The sequence below is a fragment of the Opisthocomus hoazin genome, chromosome 12 (genome assembly GCF_030867145.1).
Source record: "Opisthocomus hoazin isolate bOpiHoa1 chromosome 12, bOpiHoa1.hap1, whole genome shotgun sequence".
Lineage (NCBI taxonomy): Eukaryota > Metazoa > Chordata > Aves > Opisthocomiformes > Opisthocomidae > Opisthocomus > Opisthocomus hoazin.
In genome coordinates, this window is record NC_134425.1 from 24,308,457 (window position 1) to 24,317,954 (window position 9,498).

Genomic DNA, 9,498 nt, shown 5'->3' on the forward strand with positions numbered 1-9,498 from the left:
GCAGTAAGTCTGGGTGCTGAACAGCAGCAGGTCTGCCCAAGGGAACCTGTGGACGCGGCGTACCTGGGAGGCAGGACTCGGCAAACAGGGTGTAGGGGATGCCAAGGGGACTGTCGCTGGGATGTCTCTTGCTGATATCGATGGACAGGTGCTCCTCGCACGTCCCCAACGGCTCTGCGCAGCAATCCACCCTGATCATCTGCTGGCCCCGGGGAGGGATGGAACCAAAGCCAGGGTACACCGTGAACATGCCTGAAGTGAAGCGAGCCTGCAGAAAGAGTCCCAAGAGAGGCTGATGTCTAACAGCCTTATCTTGAGCATCCCCAGTGACGGATGACTCCATGGCCCAAAGGCAGCCCCAGGATGAGATGAACAAGCCAGGAGGAGCTGCAGGCCTGCCCTGAGGGGCATAGAGAACGGAGTTTGGGTGCAAAAGGTGAAGGTGGTAGCTGGGATCCTTCAGCCTCCAGGGCTAAAATAGGAGAGCAGAGAAAACTGCGAGAAATGATGGGAGAGAAGAGAGGGGACTGAGGAGAAGAAAAAAGCAAGGTCATTTGGTATCTATGGACTGGGAGTTCTAACAGGGACGTTCTGCATCTGTGCTATTCGCAGATCTGTTTGGGCTAGCAGCTACCAAACATAGGACCTGCTCCCCTCTCTTGACCCCAGCCACAATCATAGAATCATAGGTTGGAAAAGACCTCTAAGATCACCGAGTCCAACCATCCACCCAATACCACCATTCCTACTAAATCACATCCTCAAGTGCCACATCTACTTGTTTTTTAAACCCCTCCAGGGATGAGGACTCAGCCACCTCCCTGGGCAGCCTGTGCCCACGCCTGACGACTCTTGCAGTAAAGAAATTTTTCCTAATATCTAATCTAAACCTCCCCTGATGCAACTTGAGGCAATTGCTTCTTATGCTAAAGCATAAAGCAAGAGCATGGGACTGAGCAACTCCTGCCTCTGCTCCTGGCTGGCAGACAATGGACCTCCATCACACAGACCATGTCCCATCCCAGGGCAATAAGCCCTCAGCCTGGGCACGGCAGCGTCCTCCCACACCACCCGCAGCAGCACGTGTCGGGGAGCAGGAGCCACCCACCTGCATGAAGGGCTTCACGTCCTTTTGCAGCGAGGGCTTGCTTTGCTTGACTGAGGTTGTCCTTCTGCTGAAGCTTTCACTCTCGTGAGAGTGAGTGGATTTCGTCTGATGTGCACTGAGAGGAGAAAGCAGAAGACATCCATCACGCTGAGCTCTCCCTGCCTTTCTCCGCGGCCAGGGCTGGCCTTCCTCCCCGTGGAAGCAAGCCTTCCTGCTCCAGATGGCTCCTGGACGGCTACCTGCAGCACCTATTGCTGTCGCTTATGGACAGATCAGCTACATCACCAGCTTTGTCCCACACACGGGGACACCGAGGCATTCTTCTGTTCCCCACTCACAAGCCAGTGACGCAGACAGACAAGAACCCAGGCGTCCTGGCTGCCCATCACACACCAGCCATGCCGGTGCCTACTCAGGCAGGAACGGGGGTGGAGGTCTCCTCTCACCTTTTCCTTGGCAATACGGGTGCATGCTGGTCTGCTCGGTAGATGCGGATTTTAAAGTCGAGGACTCCTTTGTTCTCCAGCGTGAATGTGCAAGTGTTCCTGGTGCCGTTCACCATGGCACCAAAGTTGACGAGCGAGGCAGGGTAAATGCTGTACTTGCTGAACACAGATTTTGCTGACACCCTCACCGGGATGACGGCGATGGTCTCGCCTCCTTTACAAATGCTGGGCTCAATCACCTGCAACCGGAGGAGCAGCCGGTAAATGCAGCAGAGAGGCCAGCCTCTACCTCTGTCCCCTGGCCCCCATCGCTGTCAGCTCACCCTCCCTGTTCAAACGCCTCCTCCAGCGCCAGATTCACAGCTCCACTTAGGGAGCACCACAAATGGTTTCTCAAAGACTTGGTCGTATACGTGTGAGAGTGGATTCCCCAACTAAAGACCTCCTTCCAGAAGACACAAGTCCTGCTCACACCAAGACACGGTGTGCTAACACCGCCTGGTCCAGGCAGCTCACCTGGCACTGCAGGATGGGTTTGTCCTCAATATCCATTTCCATTTTGGGGTGGAAGAGCAGCTGGACCTGCACATCGCACTCGGAGACAGGCAGCACGCCCTTCTGCGGCTGCAGAGTGAAGTGGGATGCCAAGTCGCGGATGTTGGTATCTGCGGTTTCCAGCTTGAAACTGGGGAGAAAGGGACAAAGACCTCTGTCGTTAGAAGTACAGATGTCACCAGCACAGCCAGGACTTTGCATGGGACCATAAAAAAAATAAGAGTCCAGCTCTGCTTGGGGAATCCCAGTTGCTGACACAGAGTGCAGACCAACACAAGTGTCGCAAGCTAACCTTGACACCGAATCTTTTCATTCCCTCCTTTAAAGGAGTCTCATAAAAGGAAATGAGCTGACCCTCAAAGGAAGACAAGGAATCTCAGCAGCCAGTGGCTCAGATTTCAGGGTCTCTCCTGGTTCCTGCTGAGCTGTGAAGAACCGCTGGTGTGTGGCTGGATTCTCTACTAAAATACTTGAGACTAGAGAGCCCGGGGTTTCTAGTTACCTGGACCATGAGGTAGCCAGGTTCTAGCCATGGACACCAGAAGAATGCAGGCCTGGGCAGATGGTGGCACCGTGCATTCACAGACCAGGCAGCCGGACCCACCTGTAGGCAATCTCGTACTTCCCCTTGTTCTTCAGAGTCAGCACTTGCTTCGCATCATCCAGAGGACCTTAAGGATTCCGAAATCCACTCTGCCATCTGCACCTGCAGAAAACCCGCAGAGCGAGGTAAGAAATGGTGAATATCTGTGAGCTGCTGCAGTCTACATCAAGTGACAAGGTACATATTTGGAGTTCTCAGGTGGCACAAAGCCCTCCTCAGCAAGCTTCCATCCTTGCAAGTTTTCTCTAGCTACTTTGCTGCCCCTTCTCTTCTTACTTGGAGTATATCTACAGTGTTCAGCAGCTAAGGAGCTCAGTTTCCATCTCCTTGCTTCCAAGCACAGATCCAACACCTTTTTGTGCCGTGCCGAACCTTCAGGAGTTGCCAACTCCTTGTTCACGTCACTGTGCTTTCAAAGCCCCCAAATCGATCGGGACATGAAGTCGCACACTTCGAAGTTCAGAGGTGAGAGACTCAAGGCTAGTTGGGTCCTGACAGCGCTTTACCCCACGCAGCTTGTAAGACACGTGCTTTCCGTGCCCGTGTCACGCTTCCATGCTATCTCACCCCATCCCAAGTGCTTCGGTTGCCCATCTGCGAAGGCAAAGCAATGCACCTGGGCAACTCTGTTCTGGGGACATCCACTGACCTTTTGAAATGCTGATGTCGAGAGCAACGTCATAGGCCTCCGCAAGGACTCGGATATTTTCGATCTGAACAATCCCCAGGACATTTTCCACATCTGAAACCTGAGGCAGCAAGAAACAAACACTGCTTAGATCGTTCTCCTAACTTCCTTTGGTAGACAACATACGAGTCATTGTCTCCGCTGGCTGCTTCCACTGTGGCCTCCCCTGCTTGACAAGCATCTGCGGACGCCCAGGCCTTCTGAACCTGTTCACCTCGCGGGCTGACCCAGTGCGGTTCTGCTGCAGCAAGAAACCCTGCCAGCTCAACTCTGCACTCCTACGGCAGGGAACGCTGCTGCTAAAGCACCCTGGGAGGCACAGCCACCTAAAAACAGCCCCAAGAAGCGTGAGGTGGCCCAGAGCAGGTGCCACCAACAACCAACCCTCTCCTCTTCACTCACCCAGCATCCTCGCCGGAATGCAGCCTCTCAATCATGCAGAACAAAAATGACAGGGTGAGAGTTTATTGCTCTATGTTAAGAGCCCCAGATGGACTCCAGGATGGGTGCAGGGAGCACGCCGATGTCTGGACAACCCAACGAGTGTTCTACCACGCAGAGCAATGAGGTGGACGCTGCCTCGTAACCTAGGCTGCAGAGGTAGCGCCTGGTTACCTGGGGGGACATGGACGCTCAGGGATGCACCACGTGTTCTGGGGAACCCAGTCTGAGGCAGCAGAAGTCGGGGTCGCGGCACCCTTGTGTCCTTCGGTTACATCTCTTCCTGACTCCATGGCATACCCACCCCACAAGAGCACCCTAGGAGTCACCTGGTTTCCAACACACCACCCTTCAGCGAGAGTCCCTCGCTGCTCAGGGCCTGGCCCCCCAGCAACGCAGGAAGAAAGGAGTCTCGTGAAGGCTCACCCTTTCGCCCCCTTGGCAGGGTGCCCTCCAAGCACAGTCTCCATCCCTAAGAGCGCAGGGCTGATCCCTCTGCCCGGCTCTGCCAGGGAGGGCACAGTGCCTCTCACCTCCAGTTGGATCGTCTTCTTAATGCTGAGAGGCTTCGTGGCCTTGAAATACAGATGCACGCCAAACTCCGCGCGGGGACCAACGATGCCCTCCCGCAGCGACACGGAGAAGTCCTCACCGAGCTTTTCCAGCCCACGGAGCCGCCAGGCCACGGGCAGCGGGGTACGGTTTCGCAGGACCAGGGTCTTGCTGTCCTTCCTGCAGAGACAGGCAGACACTCAGCGCTGGCTGCTCGACGCTCACGCTAGCCTTGCAACCAAATGCAGCTTGGAGCAGCCCTATCCATGCGTCTGCAACCACCCTTCAATGCTTTCTCTGCGTCACAAGTCTCAGAGGTGAGGTCCTGGGGGACAGCTGGGTGCTAAAAGCATATCCAACAGAAGGGTGATGAGGAGCAGCAACTGGGCTGCTCTCTGAACCAGCAGATAGGCTACAAATGCATCAGGATGCATTGCTGGGGGGCTACAGAGCTCGTGGCTGTCACGGGACATCCAAGCCAGCAAGGAACGGTGGGCAAGAGACTGGCAACTACTGGGAGAAAGAGGGATGGTAGCCCAGCCTCCAGTGCGAGCAGCCGCACAGCCAGAGAAGCTGGAGGGGAGCTCGCCGACAGCTCTCGTCCCCGGCCAAGCGGCCCTGGGGTGACTGACCTGTGCAGAAGCAGCTTGTCGAAATGCAGCTGCTTGGGGCTGACCCCCAGCTCCACCTGCACCCCCTCGCAGCACAGGCGGAAGACCACCGGCTCCGGGTTCTCCTTAACGCAGCAGACGAGGTTGTCTTCCACGAGGCCAGCTGAAGTGGGGTACGCCCAGATGCTCAGCTCCTAGTCCGGTCCCCGCAAAGAGAAATGCAGAAGAGCCTTGAGTGAGCAGGAGAAACGGCTCCTGGCAGCCAGCTTCTGCTGCTGCCTGCCCTACCTGCCCGTCTCCTACCTGCTTCTCCTTGGGCTTCAGCCTCATGCTGGGAGGGTCTAAAACGAACGTCTCTGCTTTGAGATCGTGCTCAAAGGAGAACTGCACCTCTGCTTCCAGGGGGGTGACGTTGAGAATGGTTATCTTCTCGCAGTTGCTGGGATGGTCCAGCGCCTTGTACCTGTCCACAAAAGGGGAAAAGGCTGCAGAGGAGAGCCCAGGACCGCTGTCTTCATCACACATGGCGGAAAGCACCGTGTCCCAGGCACGGGAGGCTGCACCGAAAGACCACGGTCGAACAAGCAGGCTAAGAAAAAGGATCACTGAGGGGCACCTTGCGTGGTAGGTGTGTTTGTCCTTGCGTTACTTTGATGTCTGCCCCTGCACCTGGTGCCTCCATCCCAGAGGCGCGACGAGGCACAGGCCGCTTTATAAAGAGTGTTTTACAAAAGAGAAAGTCAAAGGTGCCTGGCAAAATGAAAGTACGCCAGGCACGTGGCTTCTTCCCCCTTCTTTGTTGGGTTTTCTTCCCTGCAGGGTATAAAGAAATGCTTTTGAAGAGACGTTTTAAAAATAGTTTAATTTCTCTTTTCCAAAAAAGCCATGAGACTGCCTTGTATTTCACAGGTTAGCTCAACGTCTCAGGAAGGAAACAGAAAGGAGGAGTTCCCCAAAGGAACGCCAAATTTAGCAAATGTCCCTTCTTTCAGGTATGGAACAGAATTTGGTGTTAAAGGGTTAAAAAAGCAAACAGAAACCTGAGACCATTCATCAGCCCAGCTAAGGAACCTCTTCCAGTTTTTAAATTGTTTTGATTTCATTTCCTCGGGTTGTCAAAATACCACTAGCTCTCCAGAGCTCCCATGAAGACAAGAACTTCATTTTTAATGTGAAAAAAAAAAAAGAGCAATGTTAAAAATAGAAATATGCCAGCAGCTACAATGACAACTTTTTTAGGCAGGCTTTATCCAGCAGTCAGGATCAGGGAAATGTAATTCCCATTTTTATTCCTCCGCAGTTTCCCCCCCGCCCCACTGGTAGGTCAGATCATACAGGCTTACTAATATTACAGATTAATCAATGGCTTAGAAAACCACCAGCAGAAGAATTGTTCATTCAGTCTACCTGCAGAGCTCAAAGCACTTGAAAAAAAGCACCATAAAGTTCTCTTCACGGGTGGTGAAGCTGAGATGTGGAGGGGGGACACAAGTTGGCCCAAGTCACCTTCAGCACATGGCTCTGGCCACCAAGGCACCCACAGGGTTCTCCCCAGCTCCTCCAAGACTCTGGTGCCTGTTATCTGCCCAAGTTCACACATCCGTGGCCCTTCAGCCCCATGTATCTCCCAGGTCTCTGCCTGGGCCTGCCCTGAATCGGGCCACTGGGACAGGATGTCTCCAAGCATGTCCATGAAAACACAGGGCCCTGGAGATCCCATCCCAGCATCTCACTCCGAGCAGGCAGCGCATCAGGCTGCTCACTCTGGGCGGGGAGCACATACCAGTCTCTTGACTTCCCGCACAGCAGTGGTCCAAAGTGGAATACGCCCGTGTCCATGACATACTGCTTGCAGGTGATGTCATCATCTGCCTTGCTCTTCCTCCGGTGAGGAAACACCAACCTGGGGAGAGAAAATGAGGAGCGAGGAGCTGTGAGATGCTCAAAGCAGAAAACCTGGTCAGAAAGCCCTAACCCTTATTGGTGGCTGAGGTACCAGTACCGGTTCCCAGCTCCAAGAGATGCTCAGGCAGCGTGCTCTGCCCAAGCCAGAAGGTCACAGGGCACAAGGGGAGCCTGGGCTCTGAGTTCCGAGGGGAGCAGCGCGGGAGGGCTCCCACGGGCCAGCCTTACCGTGGGTCCTGGCTGATGGTGGGATACACGCAGGTGCCCCTGCAGTGCAGCTGGTACAGTCGCTTTGTCCCCAGGATCTCAAAATGCAGCGTCTGATCAAACTGTCCCGGCACCGTGGAGCTGAAGTGGACCTTCAGTTCCACCTCACCATGGGCAGGTACTACCCACCGGCAGCTGCTCAGCCTGGCAATTAAAGAGGAGGCTTCAGACACTGCTAACAAGCAAAGGAGACAAGGAGCAGGGTCGTGGACTTGCCATCCTAGGGAGGCACAAGCAAATGGTCCCTGCAGAGCTGGGGACGATGGACCTTGCTTGGCACATTGGCCATGAAGCAGAGGGATCACCTCCTCCCTCGCAGCTCACCTGATGGATCTCCCTGGGGACGGGGTCGTGTCCGTGCTTCTTCGGAGCACCTCCGGGGCATGTGTGGGTGCTCCTGTGCTTGGCCCCTGGTGACCCCTCCCTTGCAGCCCCCCTCTCCGCTTCTCCCTTCCAGCCTCCCGGCTGCCCACAGCTTTCTCCTTCCTCGACCGGGCTCTGGTTGGGGTGACCTGCTCCTCCGACAGCTTCAAGTCGAAGGGAGAGAGAAAAGGCAGAGAGGTGAGACCTGCCCTGAGACACCCCTGTCCTGGAAAGCAAGCTGCAAGTTCGCTAACAAACAGGAGAGGGAATAAACAACCAAACCACGTCTTGCCCATGGACGTGGACTTCCGTATCGGACTTTGTGTTGGCTACAACACCTCTCCCTGCCCAGGGCCCTCTCCTCAAGGGAAGTTAAGGTTTTTCAGTGATTTGTTTTTTTCCCTCGTCTTACACAACAGCCCCATAGCTCAAGCAGCGCCGTCTCTTCCGGACAGGCAGAAGGGGTGCCTGCAGACACGGGGCCCTGTCCCGTCTTCACTGCCCTCCCACAGTGATCCTCCCCCATTCCACCTGCCCCCCACCCAGCCTGGCCCCTGCCCTGGCACCTTCACCGCGGGCGCAGCGGCTGCATCCACAAGGCTTTTGGTATCCTTCTTTTCATCTTCTGCAGTGGCACCTTCTGGCACAACCAAGATGAAGTGCTTGAGGGCTTCTCCTGCTGCAGGGTCAACCCGCTTCTCCGGGTAGCGGATCACAGAGTAAAAAGCCGGAGGCGGAATGGGAGGCCCCGAGGGACCCACTCCCAGGTCGTCCAGGATCCACAACCATAAGAGAAAACTCTCTTTATACTCCCGTCACCCTTCACCCTCACGCTTCCTCAAGGGCATTGAGCTGCTGCCAACGGTTCTTTTCTTTACATGGAGTGTGGTGGGTTTTTATGCCCAGCGGGGTGGGCAGGCTCCACAGCAGTGCCAGGACCTACAAGTGGGACCTAGAAAGAAATCTCTCCCTTGAGTGACTCAGCTGAAGGGAACAATGACCATCAGCTGCCCTGGCCTGGAACCATTTTTAATGATTTCCAGACCAGGAAATTCTCTGAACAAACAGGGTGCTTGTACAGAGAGCATTCCCTCTCCCCACCCATTCAAGGGATGCTGAGAACCTCCCCAGCCACGTGGTTGCTGCAGAGCCCTTGTGGAACATCATCCTGGACAAGGCTCTGTGCCATTGTCACCTGGTGGGACACAACGCAGCAGGGCCCAGACCACGGCAGGCTCAGCATCTGGGCCTCACAGGGCTTTACCTGCTCTGCTGCTGGCAGCTTGCTGCTCTCCAGGATCTTCCCAGTCACATCTTCTGAGCTCAGCACCTGGATGTCCAAGCAGGGCACCCTGACATCCTGGCCTCCGGCTGACCCTTCTGCACCTTCCCCTTCTGGCTGAGATAACCTGGAGTCCTCAAGAGCCTTCAGTTTCTCCAGTCGCTCTTTCTCCAGCCTCTCCTGATGCTCCTTCTCTCTGCCCTTCCAGCTCCTGGGGCTGGATAAACGCTGGCGCTGGTCTTCTGCTTGGTGCTGCGCCTCCTCTTGGTTCAGAGGGGACAGCAGGACACCCTGAACCCTGTCACAGCATGACAAAACATGCGTGACATCCTTCTGCGATGCCTCGTAGATCTTAAACCTCAGGGCTAAGTTCTTCTTGCTGTCACTCAGGGCCTCAGTTCTCTTGTCTGCCCCTTCGGTGACATCCAACCGCTTGCTGGTGGACACGGTGTTGCTGGTGGATGTGTTCGTACTCTGGGCAGGAAGAGTAGGGGGGAAAGCAGTGAGCATTTCAAAACACCTTTCACTGTCCTACAGCACTGGAGGCGAGAGCACCCCAAGCCTCTCCAAGAGCTGTGCTAGGTGCTCTACAAATCCCAGTACACAGAGCTGGTACCCAGTTTAGCTCAACTGAAAGCAAAATCTCCAGGGCCAGGCTGATGAGGAGTCCTGCAAA